Source organism: Callithrix jacchus, chromosome 13 (assembly GCF_049354715.1).
Source record: "Callithrix jacchus isolate 240 chromosome 13, calJac240_pri, whole genome shotgun sequence".
Lineage (NCBI taxonomy): Eukaryota > Metazoa > Chordata > Mammalia > Primates > Cebidae > Callithrix > Callithrix jacchus.
Genome location: NC_133514.1, coordinates 31,079,407 through 31,092,695, shown reverse-complemented (window position 1 = coordinate 31,092,695; position 13,289 = coordinate 31,079,407). Strand labels below are relative to the sequence as shown.

At 41.6% G+C, this 13,289-nt stretch overlaps 1 long non-coding RNA gene and 1 other non-coding gene across 9 annotated transcripts in view; one reads left to right on the top strand and one right to left on the bottom strand.

Annotated features, from left to right (window-relative positions):
- Window positions 1–13,289, top strand: part of LOC118146779 (uncharacterized) — a 358,558-nt gene that overhangs the window by 94,097 nt on the left and 251,172 nt on the right. For 6 of the 8 annotated variants that reach the window (XR_008475923.2, XR_008475922.2, XR_013525593.1 and 3 more), the window contains one exon: window positions 8,206–8,316. This is a non-coding gene — a long non-coding RNA (uncharacterized LOC118146779). Of the gene's footprint in view, window positions 1–661; window positions 778–6,966; window positions 8,045–8,205; window positions 8,317–13,289 lie in introns of those variants that run through there. The other 2 variants (XR_013525592.1, XR_013525596.1) reach the window with 2 other exon arrangements.
- LOC118147000 (U6 spliceosomal RNA) lies at window positions 3,135–3,241 on the bottom strand. Its single transcript, XR_004733183.1, has one exon. It is a non-coding gene; the product is annotated as a U6 spliceosomal RNA (small nuclear RNA).

Genomic DNA, 13,289 nt, shown 5'->3' with positions numbered 1-13,289 from the left:
TAATGAGCTCAGCCCAAAAGACATACACCAATTCTCCTGCTCCTTATTGTGGAGTAGGACACTGTACCCCACTACACATCAGGAAGCAGGAAGTATAGTTTAGGCTGAGCAGTCACTTCTGCTCATAACACCATGCCCTGATAGGGGAAGTGTAGTTGAGGCGGATGCTCAACCTCCCTCCCAGAGGCTTGCAGTGAGTTTTTCTCTGGGATCGCATTGCCCATTTACTATAACATTAGTTTAAACTGGCTGTTCTATAGGGCAGGGCTGGTGGCCAGTAGGACTCATGACAAAGGCAGCCAGTGGAACACATGGATTATGCTTATCAGTGGTTTGGCAGCTACGGTTGTAAAGATGGGAGGCTGTGGGCATGACAGGTGTGGAAATCCCCCACTTATGGCTTCCCTGAACCTTTCATCTCCATCCCTTGGCTTAGCAGCCCAAACGTATCCAGTTCTGGGTATAACATTCCCAAGTACCTGGGACCATTTCCCTGGAGTGTCTCTGACACCTGCAATCTCTGAGTGTGTAGGCCCATGGAGGTCATTTTGCCCTCTGCTTCCTCTGCCCCTCAACCCAGCTCCCTACCTGCCAGTGTCCTGAGAAGGGAGCAGATAAGATGTGCTATTCCACATCAGAAAAGTGGCTTTCCTCTCCCTAGTTCCCAAATGCAGAAGTGGAAAGGATCAAGATTAAGATGGGCATCTGAACATGAACAGCAGTTGAAGAGATGTCAAGTATGAATGTTGTGAACACATTTTCAACGACTCTATAGAGGTATTGGAAATGGCTTTAACTTTTAGAAAAAAAATCGTTTATTTTCCATTTACTGAGTATCATTTTTTTGTTATACAAGTAATCTATGGATGACGGTTTAATGCTGCTCCATGCAGTGCTAATTTGTTAGAGCACCATTTGTCTCTGGAGCATTTTCCTAAAATAGATAGTGTGTGTGTATATTAAATGATCAGTTACAAAAAACAGCACGTAACTCGTGTTTTTTAGTATAAAACTTCCATTCTCTGAGTGTTTTTGAAGCCAGGAGCAACATTACAAACTTTGAAAGAAACCCCAAACTACAACTTTAATCAATTCCTTAAACAAAATTAGAAATGATGGGTTCCAATTCTAACTTATGGGAAGCCTTGGTAGGCTCTATGTTGAGGTGAGTCCTTTGAAAATTTCAATGCAGGTTGTTCTACTGCGTGTCTCAGCTAGGTAAACATGAGACAGGTAGAGAACCTTAGCCAAAGATGATGGTGAACCAAGACACCCCTTATAGACCAGCCTGGTGGTTTAATTTTAATTTAAAATTAAAATTTAAACTAAACATGCTTTGTTTCTTATCATCATGATTGCAGTTTCTATCTTCATGTTTGCTGACATATATAAGAAGCAGCAGCAAAAGGCCTTCTAAGTCATTCCGTTGTTTAATTATCTAGATTTTATTTTACTTCCTGGGAAAGCAATTCTTTAGCTGGATAGCTCATAAGAACCAAAAATGTTACAAACTGTTTTTGTTGTAGGAAATCGTAGTCATTTACTTTTTTTTTTTTTTTTTTGAGACGGAGTCTCGTTCTGTTGCCCAGGCTGGAGTGCAGTGGCACAATCTCAGCTCACTGCAACCTCCACCTTCCAGGTTCAAGTCATTCTCCTGCCTCAGCCTCCCAAGTAGAGGGGATATATTGCATATAGTTAAAAAACTAACCATCCAGAGAGAAGAAAATGAAAAATGTGAGTCTCCATCCTCTCTTTTCCAGTTCCATTCTCTAGGAGTGGCCATTGTTAGAGTTTCAGATATTTCTGTAGATGATGATGATTCTAAACAGGGGCAAATTTCAGGTCATACATTCAGGTGGCAGGAAGTAGAATTATTAATGGTATATTTTCCTACAACATAAATTACTTCTATTTTCTTTTAAAAAAATTTTACCCAGCACTTTGGGAGGCCGAGGCGGGTGGATCACGAGGATCGAGACCATCCTGGTCAACATGGTGAAACCCCGTCTCTACTAATAATACAAAAAAAACTTAGCTGGGCATGGTGGCGTGTGCTTGTAATCCCAGCTACTCAGGAGGCTTAGGCAGGAGAATTGCTTGAACCCAGGAGGCGGAGGTTGCTGTGAGCCGAGATCGCGCCATTGCACTCCAGCCTGGGTAACGAGAGCGAAACTCCGTCTCAAAAAAAAAATTTTTTTTATAGACTTTTTAAAGGAATAATCCATTTTTATTAATTTATTTTAGCAATAAGTTAAGAATATCTATTATACTTGAAGTTCTGGGGTACATGTGTAGATCGTGTGGGATTGTTACATAGGTATACACATGCCATGGTGGTTTGCTGCATCCATCTCCCGGTCATCTACATTAGGTATTTCTTCTAATGTTATCTATCCCCAGTCCCCCCACCCCTCTATCCCTCCCCATGCCCCCACCCCCCAAAAGGCCCCAGTGTGTGATGTTCCCCTCCTGTGTCCATGTTTTCTCATAGTTCAACACCCACATATGAGTGAGAACATGTGGTGTTTGGTTTTCTGTTCTTGTGTCAGTTTGCTAAGAATGATGGTTTCCAGCTTCATCCATGTCCCTGCAAAGGGCATGAACTCATCAGCTTTTATGGCTGCATAGTATTCCATGGTGTATATGTGCCACATTTTCTTTATCCAGTCTATCATTGATGGGCATTTGGGTTGGTTCCAAGTCTTTGCTATTGTAAACAGTGCTAAAATGAACATTCGTGTGCATGTGTCTTTATGATAGAATGATTTATAATCCTTTGGATATATACTCAGTAATGGGATTGCTGGGTCAATTGGTATTCCTATTTCTAGATCCTTAAGGAATTGCCACACTGTCTTCCACAATGGTTGAACTAATTTATATTCCCACTAAACAGTGTAAAAGCTTTCCTATTTCTCCATATCTTCTCCAGCATCTGTTGTCTCCAGATTTTTTAATGATCGCCATTCTAACTGGCCTGAGATGGTATCTCAATGTGGTTTTGATTTGCATCTCTCTAATGACCAGTGATAATGGGCTTTTTCATATGTTCGTTGGCTGCACAAATGTCTTCTATTGAAAAGTGTCTGTTCGTATCCTTCACTCACTTTTTGATGGGATTGTTTTTTTCTTGTAAAAATATAGAATGCTTCACGAATTTGCGTGTCATCCTTGTACAGGGGCCATGCTAATCTTCTCCCTGTTGTTCCAATTTTAGTATATGTGTTGCTGAAGCAAGTACAATTACTTCTGTTTTCAAGCTGCCATTGGGAGGTGTGAACTTAAGTACAGACATTTCAGGGCTTACCCCGACCCTTTCCTGGAGTTGTGATTGAGCTTTGAGGGGTGATGGATGGAGGGTGATGGGGTGTGAGGTGTGAAGTAGATGAGGTGTAGGAGCTCCTTGGTGTTGATTGCCACCCAGCATTTTGGGGCTCTTGCCCCATTGAGTATCCAGCCAGTGGCCCATGTGGACAGCTGTTGCAGATTCTCATTCTGGTTTCAAAGCCTCTGAGGTCTGGCTTCTCAGTTACTTCTGGGACCTTTCTGGGTGCCTCAGGAATGATTCTGCCCATTCCTGAGTGTGTGTTGCACAGGGCAAATGTACGATGTCTCAGGGCCACCCTACTTGGTTGTCTCTGCTCTTCAGCTGCCATGTCCTGCAGCACATGAGGAACTCTGGAATGTTTGCCACCTCCCTGTAGTGAGGCCGTATCTTCTCTCCTCTCAGATCTCCCAGTGTGTCTGGGGATTCTGGGGTTTCTACCATATCCTTCCCTGGTGCTGGTTGGAAAGGGCCCTTTCTTAGGGACCCAGTTGCAGTTATCTCAATTCCCTTTCCTGGTCCATGGAATCTCTTTTAGTCTGAGAGTGAGCAAAAATGGGTCCAACTGAGCACACATTCTTCCAACACGATGGCTTGTGGCATTAATTATGTGCATTTTGAAAGCCAGTCTTATAACTGGCTTTTGAGTCTTATAACTCAAAAGCATTAGCTTTCAAACCTCTCAAAGCTATTATGGCAGCAGAATCAATAGCCTGTTTAAAAATTCCAAAGCCAGGAATTGACATCTTTGTTCTCTGTGTAGTGTTTCTCTGAGGCAGTGCAGGTAGAATATTCTGACTGCCGCTGGAATGGCAGAAAGGTCACAGAGAAACAGGAAATATCAAGAACAAAGATTACATCACTATTCAAATAGTTCACCATTGTAAATGTTTATCCTTTGAAAAAATACTCACACGATCAATATTAACCCTTCTATACCTTGTCTTTTCTGTTTTTCTGTTTAATTTTATATTTTGTAGACATTCCCATATCATTGCATATGGACCAAACTTACTCTTTCAAACATTTTCTTTCAATTATTTTATATGGGTGCATCATAGTTTATTCAAATAGTTTATTCAGACAATGTTTTCTTGTTTCTTTTTTCCTTTTTTTTTTTGAGACAGGGTCCTGCTTTGTCACCCAGGCCAGAGTGCAATGTTGAGTTCATGACTCACTGCACCCTGACTCCTGGGCTCAAATGATCTTCCCACCCTGTCTCCCTAGTAGCTAAGACTACAGACACATGCCACTGCACCCAGCTAATTTTAAAATATTTGTTGAGATGGGGTTTTATTATGTTGCTCAGGCTGATCTCAAACACCTGGCCTCAAGTGATCCTCCTGCCTCAGCTTCCCAAAGCACTGCTATTACAGGCATGAGCCACTGCACGCAGCCTGGTTTGTTATTACAAAAAATGCTCCAGCTGGGTGAGGTGGCTCAAACCTGTAATCCCAGCACTTTTGGAGGCTGAGGTGGGCAGATCACCTGAGGTCAGGAGTTCCAGACCAGCCTGGCCAACATGGTGAAACCCTTGCCTCTACTAAAGATATAAAAATTAGCCAGGTGTGGTGGTGGATGCCTCTAATTCCAGCTACTCAGAAGGCTGAGGCAGGAGAATCACTTGAGCCTGGGAAGTGGAGGTTGCAGTGAGCTGAGAAAAAAAAGCTCCAATGGGGGAGACCTGCTGCAACATTACACCTTCAGGGTTTCTGTGGAAGGGGTTAAGCCCTTTGAGTAAATAGTTTTCTACAAATAGTACATTTTTACCTAGCATTTCTGAGTGTGGTTATTTCTCTGAGTTAAACAGAGAAAGGTCTGTCCGCTTAGGATAAATTTGGCTAGTGGTGAGCTAGGACCCTCCAGGAGCTCACCTGAAAATCATCTCAGGCCCTGAGCCCATGGAAAAGGCTTGTATAGGTGTCAGCACCTCAAGGCTTCCTGTTGGACATGAAGTTTCCTTGAACTATCAATGAAACATGGTGATCACCTGCTGGTGGTCTTCTCTAAGCCCCAGTTTAGTTAAGAGTCAAGAGGACAACGCTGTAATTGTTCGACTCAGGATCTTTGAATTAGTCCATGGGAGTTCTCTGGGGAAAAAAAGACAATTGGCCTGATTGAACCTTAGTACATAGCAGATACTCTTAATACAAAACATAGGTAGCTAAAACCATTATTTACAAATTTCAATTTATAAAGTCAGGAATATATAATGGAAATAGTTATATGGCTATTTTTAATATTAAAATATGCTATTTAAATAGCTTTAAAAATTAAAATTCCTTCAGTAAATACTACCTCTGGGCTACAGTACTAAAATTTTTGTGCTAGTGGCTCTGACTGTAGCAAGTAGGGAGAATATCAACTTATGTTGGAAAATTAAAAAAAATTAAATTATTCATTCATGCATGCATGTAACCAATGTTTATTGGATATAAATATCTACTGGATATGTGCTGTGTAAGAGACTCTGTGTTAGGTTTCCAGTATCATTGATCTCATCCATACTCCCATCAGCATCCTCACAAAATAGTAATATTCATTTTCTTTCTAGCATTTCATTTCTTATCCCCCTCTATTCCAGGCTGCTATTAACATTAGTATGACACTCTGGGGTCAGCAGGGGACATAGCACACAGCACGTTTCCCAATCTGCCCCCCACACCTATGTCTTGTTCACATCAGGCCCTTGGTTCCCAACTGAGAACCACCTATTTGGAAACAAAGGTGACACATTCTGCCTCCAAGAACAGGAAGGGAGATGTTGATACCAGGGAGAGGGAGGACTTTCACTAAGACAAGAGAGACTGATAAGTGTAAAATTCTTAGCATGGTGCCTGACCAATGATATGCACTCAACAAATGCTTCTGCTATGACTGCTGTCCTCACCTCTAGGTTGGCTGCCTTCTGCAGTGTCCTTATGGCTCTTCCACACGTGTTCTTGTTGAGAGAGCAATTTCTTCCTCTACTTACAAGGAAACAGTCCTATTGAATTAGGATTCCATCTTAAAACCAATCTCATTTAACTTCAGTTACCTCCTGAAAGGCCCTGTCTCCAAATACAGTCACATTGGGGTGTTAAGGAATTATTCAATGATATTTGTTAAAGCACAATAAGGAAGACTTTATTCAGGGCCATTGAGATGGCTATAGAGACCACTGCAATGGATCTTGCAATGAAGGCGAGAGATTGGGATCAACTTTGAATACAGCATGGGCAAGTGGAACTTTATAGTCAAGGAGCAGGGTGGGTGTTGGTGGATGGGAAATTACTAAGAGGAAACATCAGAGGTAAGTGGGATTGTGGCTAAACCCACTTAACAGGATTCTAGCTGAAGACAGGCCAGGATCATCACATATCACCTGGGGGATGAGGAACCTGATCAGATGTCACAAACAATCTGATGTTGAGGATGGGGGAGTTCTTGCTACACTGATGTGGTTAGGCTTTCTGTCCCCACCCAGATCTCATCTTGAATTGTAATCCCGATAATCTCCATAGTCCCCACAGGTCAAGGGAGAGACCAGGTGGAGGTAATTGAATCATGGGGGAGGGTTTCCCTTACGCTGTTCTCGTGATAGTGAGTGAGTTCTCACGAGATCTGATGGTTTGATAAGGGCTCTTCCCACTTCACTTGGCACTTCTTCTTCCTGCTGCCTTGTGAAGGAGGTGTCTTGCTTCCCCTTTGCCTTCTGCCATGAGTGTAAGTTTCCTGAGGCCTCCCCAGCCATGTGGAACTGTGAGTCAATTAAACCTCTTTTCTTTATAAATTTCTCAGTCTCAGGGAATAGTGGTGTGAGGATGGACTAACACACTGATTTAGCAGGGTTCTTTGCTAAAACTGGGCTTTACAGGGGAGTGGCACAGGTGAACTTAGTAGATAAGTTTAAAAGCTTGGTTAAGTTTTGGTCAACACAGAATCTTTTTCAGGGGGTTAGGGCTTCATCATATCAATTTCGAGGGGCACAGTTTAGCTTATAATGCCACATAAGGCTTTTGTGCAAATGCCTTATATTTCCAAGTATATTGGTTTGCCATTGTTGCATAATAACTACTTCACAACACAGTGGCTTGAGACAACAATGATTTATTAGCCTTCATGAGCCTGTGAATCAGCTGGGGTTCAGCTGATGTAGGCTGGCCTGCTACTCACTCTGCTTCAGGCTTAGGCAGCTGGGACAGCTCTACTACTCCAGATGTCTCTCATCCTTCTCTTGGGTCCAGCGGGTTAGCCCAGGCATATTCTTCTAATGGTGAAGGCAGTCACCACTGCCCAGGGCAAGCCCTTGCCTGTCACTTACCTACCAACATCCCATTGGCCAAAGCAAACCACATGGCAAAGCCCCAAGTCAAGGGGTGGAAAAATGCTTTTATTTATTTAGAGATAGAGTCTGGCTCTGTTGCTTGGACTGGAATGCAGTAGTGCTATCGTAGCTTACTGCAGCCTCAGACTCCTGGGCTCAAGTTGTTCTCCCATCTCAGCCTGCTGAATAACTGACTGGAGGCAAGCACTGCCATGGCTGGCTTAATTAAGAATTTTGGTAGAGAGGTTTTACTGTGTTGCCCAGGCTAGCCTCAGATTCCTAGCCTTAAGCAATCTTCCTGCTTCGGCTTTCCATAATATTGGGATTACAGGTGTGAGCCACTATGCCCGGCCTACTGGACTGAAAAATCACATGGCCAAAAGTTTGTGTGCAGGAAAGGATGAAGAATTGAGGTGATAATGAAATCTACCAGTCTGTCTTCTTGGCCACAATGATTTGCATTTTTCCCACATGCAAAATATGCTCACCTCATCCAAACTTTCCACAGACAAGACACAGGCTGTGAAATTTGGTAAGCTAGTAAAATGTGAATATTTTCTAATGTCCTCTGCAGACACATCCACAGAAGTGATGAGGAGAAAAAAGGACATCACAGAGGGCGAAGCCAAGAGGTATGGAGAGTGGTGTATAAGGAGCTACTCCAGGGAGCAGAACAACGACTAAGGTAACATTGCTTACCCCCCAAATCGGGAAGACCTCACAACATTTGATGAGGATATTTCAATTGTTTTGGACTAATGATGGCTGCATGCCTGCAGTTCTTCACTACTTCAAAAGGAAAGGCTTGTTGCAATTATACTATTTCTCCACTGAGTCTCAGGAATATGGAGGTAGATAATTTATAACTCTCCAAATTAAGAGTCACATCCAAACCTAATACAGATGACAAGATCCTAGACTTTGAGTCCGAAGCTGTGGTGGAATGAGACTTAGAGGTTCTTGCGATAGTGAAAAGGAGTTTGTTGGTGAAAAGTACCATTCAATGCTGCAGGGACCTGGTTTGAGTATGCTTTTTTTCTACTATGTAAACCCAGGGATTCTTCCCCTAGGAACCCATTCTTCCATTATCCATACTGGGAAAATTGTAAGCAATGGTAATACTAGCCCCAATCTATACTCACCTGATACCTAGCAGGTAATTTGCTTTTATTTATTTATTTACCAGGGTCTCACTTTATTGCCCAGGCTAGAGTGCAGTGGCATGATCATAGCTCACTGCAGCTTTGATCTCCTGGGCTCAAGTGATCCTCCCACCTTACATCCCAATTAGCTGGGACAACAGGCATGCACCACCATGTGCACTGGCTAATTGTTTTGATTTTTAGTAGAGATGGTGTCTTACTATATTGCTCAGGTTGGTATGGAACTCCTGAGCTCAAGTGATACTCCTACCTCAGCATCTCAAAGTGCTGGGATTACAGGTGTAAGCTATGAAACCTGGCATTAAGTTTTAAATAATTATCTTTCGTTTTATAAAAATCTTAGTATTAACTAGGGGGAGAGGCAACCTTGGCTTTTAACCATTTCTTAAGATAGGGCCTCATACCAGTCTGTTACTGAGCCCAGAGTAAACTTGGCATCTTGATTTTCCTTCTATACCAGGACCATGAGAAGATGAGTAAAGAGAGAAGAATCTAGTGGGAAGTGGGTGGGCTGGTATGATCACATTCTGCAGCACAAGTTGGCCATTGTCTTGGTAATAATGACTAATATTTTCGAGCACACACACAGGTATTGAAGTGGTTCTAAGCACTTTACATGTTTTAGCCTAGTGACTCTAAGAGGCAGGTACTACTCTCACCCCAATGTTTCAGATAGAAAACTGAAACACAGAGTTTAAGAAGCTTTTCCTCAAGCCTGTAATCCCAGCACTTTGGGAGGCCGAGGCGGGTGGATCACGAGGTCAAGAGATCGAGACCATCCTGGTCAACATGGTGAAACCCCGTCTCTACTTAAAATTACAAAAAATTAGCTGGGCACAGTGGCGTGTGCCTGTAATCCCAGCTACTCAGGAGGCTGAGGCAGGAGAATTGCCTGAACCCAGGGGGCGGAGGTTGCGGTGAGCCGAGATCGCGCCATTGCACTCCAGCCTGGGTAACAAGAGCGAAACTCCGTCTCAAAAAAAAAAAAAAAAAAAAAAAAAAAAAAGAAGCTTTTCCAAGGTCCTGGAGGTTGGGATATAAACCTGGGCAGAATGATTCCTGATCTGTAGGCTTAACCACTGTATTAGTCCATTTCACGCTGCTGATAAAGACATATCTGAGACTGGGTAATTTATGAAGAAAATAGGTTTAATGGACTCACAGTTCCATGTGGCTGGGGAGGACTCACAATCACATCAGAGGGCATGTGTTACATGGGGTCGGCAAGAGAGAAGTGAGAGCCAAGTGAAAGGGGTTTCCCCTTACAAAACCATTAGATCTCATGAGACTTATTCACTACCATGAGAACAGTATGGGGGAAACTGTCCCATAATTCAGTTTTCTCCCAATGGGTTTCTCTCCCATGTGGGAATTATGGGCACTACAATTCAAGATGAGATTTGGATTCGGGTGGGGACAGAGCCAAACCATATCCACCACTAAACTATTTGGTCCTGATGATTCAGGAAAATGGCCTGCACCTAAAATAGATTTACTATAAGAAACAGATGCCAGTTTTAGAAAAAATATCAGCTGCAATTGTTCAAAAATATGTCAGGCGACTTTTCCTCAGAGAAACAAGAGTAGGCTGTTATGAAAAAATGTGTGAAAAATCAAAGACAAGAAAAGACTGTAATAAATCTATAACAGCATAATGATACCAGGTTTCAGGCAGCAAATAGCAAACTTGCAACCATGGAAAAGGTAATTCATATAGTAGAGGACAAATTTTTAAGGACTGTTTCAAAAGCATAAGAATAAAATCCTTAAACTGATGAGCTAATAATTGGATGACAGGTCTTAGAGATCCCAATTCTTTGGGAATCACAGTTTCTGAGGGAAAAAACAACAAAGGCAACATGTTCAAAGGAACAAAGAAAAAGAAACTTCATTTGAGGAAAGTTTTCTGCTTGAAAGTGAATATGACCATTGGTTAAATATAAAACTTATGAAAAGAGATTGTGTTGGTTGTCTATTGCAGCGTAACATAATTCCCTAAAGTTTAGCAGCTTTAAAACAACAAACATGCATTTATTTCAGTTTCTGAGGGTCAGGAATCTGGGAGGGACTTACTGGGATGAGATAAGTCAGGCCGTCAGTTGGGGCTGCAGTTATCTGCTGGTAAAGTTCTAAATTGGATAATTAAAATATTCAAGTATATTGGCAAACATTTCAGAGAGAACAAAAAAACACATAGACAATAAACACATGCAATAATTTAAAAAAACTTGGAAAGAAATCTACATAGGTAAAAATAGAAAAATAATAAGCAAATAAGCAATAAAAACACACGCTAACTAAACAGTGTAGGAAAAAAGAACAATGTATTAGTATAATACCTGATTTATATTGCTCTAACTGTATTTTATACACTAACTCATTTATTAGCTAGGATTTTTGGATTTCTAGTGATAGAAACATAATTTATGCAAAAAATTTCTTTACAGAAAAGTTAAGTGTGGATCTGTTTAGTTGTGGCTGGGTTCTAGGGTTTCCATGTTGTCTTCAGCATTCAATGTTTCAACATCTGTCTGTCTCTCTTTTTCTTTCTCTCCCTGCTCCCATCTCCTCCTGAGTTAATTTTATTTTCAGGCAGCTGGAACCACTTCTACTTTTGTGGTTCCAAAGATGCTGGTTGCCTAGGCTCTAGCTTACATCTTTGGAGCTGGTAATGTCAGAGAAAAGATGGCGCCTCTTTCCAGTAACTCCATCTAAAATTTTAGCATTCAGTCTTATTACCCTATCTTGAGCTATGGTCTCCTATCATGATGGCTCAATTCCTGAGAAAGAGAGGATACCCCAAAATAAATGTGGTGAAGGTGAATAAAAGGGGGCAATGAAGTAACTATACCAAATTTTGTTAACTTACTACAAGCTAGGTGCTCTGCGATTAATACAGATTATCTCATTAAAACCTCACAGCACACTTTTGAGGCTCTATCTTCATTTTACATGGGAGGAATTTAAAGCTCAGAGATTAAGCAAACTTTCTAAGGTCTCATGACCAATGAATTATGGATGCTCAATTCAAGGTCATGTCTAACTCCAGAGTCTGTCTATAATTTTAAAAAGTAAGGGAGGAAATCACTCACAATCCTGCCATTATTATCACAACCCTTCCATCTCAGCATGAGAAAACATTTTGATGTATCTCTTTCCAAAGCTGCTGCTCTGTCTTTCATTTAATTATAGGTTTCTGTTGCTGATCTATTTATAATTGTAAGCCTTTCATACTAGATTGAACTGGACAGTCAAGTAGAAATCTTCTTTAGTATATATAACAATATTTCTATCAATTCAAAGTATTTATCTCCTTTTTATGGCTTTTTCTTGTTTAGCTTTTTAATAAACTATTTGTAATAAACTCTCTTTAGTTGAAATAAGCGCACTTGCACCTTTTAATCTTATGCCAGTGCATTTCTTTCTTAATAATTGTTATTATGAAATATATCATACACAAAAAGAGTATATAACACATGCTTAAAGAATGGTAACAAAATGAACACTTATGTACCCATGTGATACGGTGTAGGTTTGTGTCCCTGCCAAAATCTCATGTCAAATTGTAATCCCCAAGGCTGGAGATGGGGCCTGGTGGAAGATGATTGGATCATGGGGGCAGATATCCCCCCTTGCTTTTCTCATGATACAGAGTTCTCACGAGATCTGGTTGTTCAAAAGTGTGTGGCACCTCTCCCCACCCCCCAGCTCTTCCTGTTGCTCCAGCCACCTAACGCGTACGTACTTCCCCTTTGCCTCCCACTGTGATCATAAGTTTCCTGAGGCCTCCTTAGCCATGCTTCCTGTACAGCCTGTGGAACCATGAGTTAGTTAGACCTCTTTTCTTTACAAATTACCCAATTTCTTCTTTCTTTTTTGTTTGTTTGGACAGTCTTTCTGTGTCACTCAGGCTGGAGGGCAGTGGCTAAATCTCAGCTCACTGCAACCTCTGCTTCTTAGGTTCAAGCAATTTTCATTCTTCAGCCTCCCTCGGAGCCGGGACCATAGGTACCCGCCGCTGTGCCCATCCAATTTTTTGTGTTTTTGGTAAAGATGGCGTTTTGCCAAATTGGCTAGGCTGGTCTTGAACTCTTGGCCTCAAGTGATCCATCGTCTTGGCCTCCCAAAGTGCTGGGATTACCGGTATAAGCCTCTGTACCCAGCCCTCAGGTATTTCCTTATAGCTGTGTGAGAATAGACTAATATACCATCATACATGTAAGGAAAGAGGATGTTTTCAGAACTCTTGATGGACCTCTAGTTCTATCCCTCTCTTCAGAAATAACCACAAACCTGACTTTGGGCTAATATTTCTGTTGCATTTCTTTCTATTTTTACTGCACATATTAAAATTACTGTGGGAAAAATCACTGCTCTGTGTTTCAGTGCACTCATCTGTAAACTGGGAATAGGAATAATACTTACCTCACAGAGTTGTTATAAGGATTAAATGAGTGCAGTTAACATGTACAATGTTCAGACTAGTGCCTGGCAT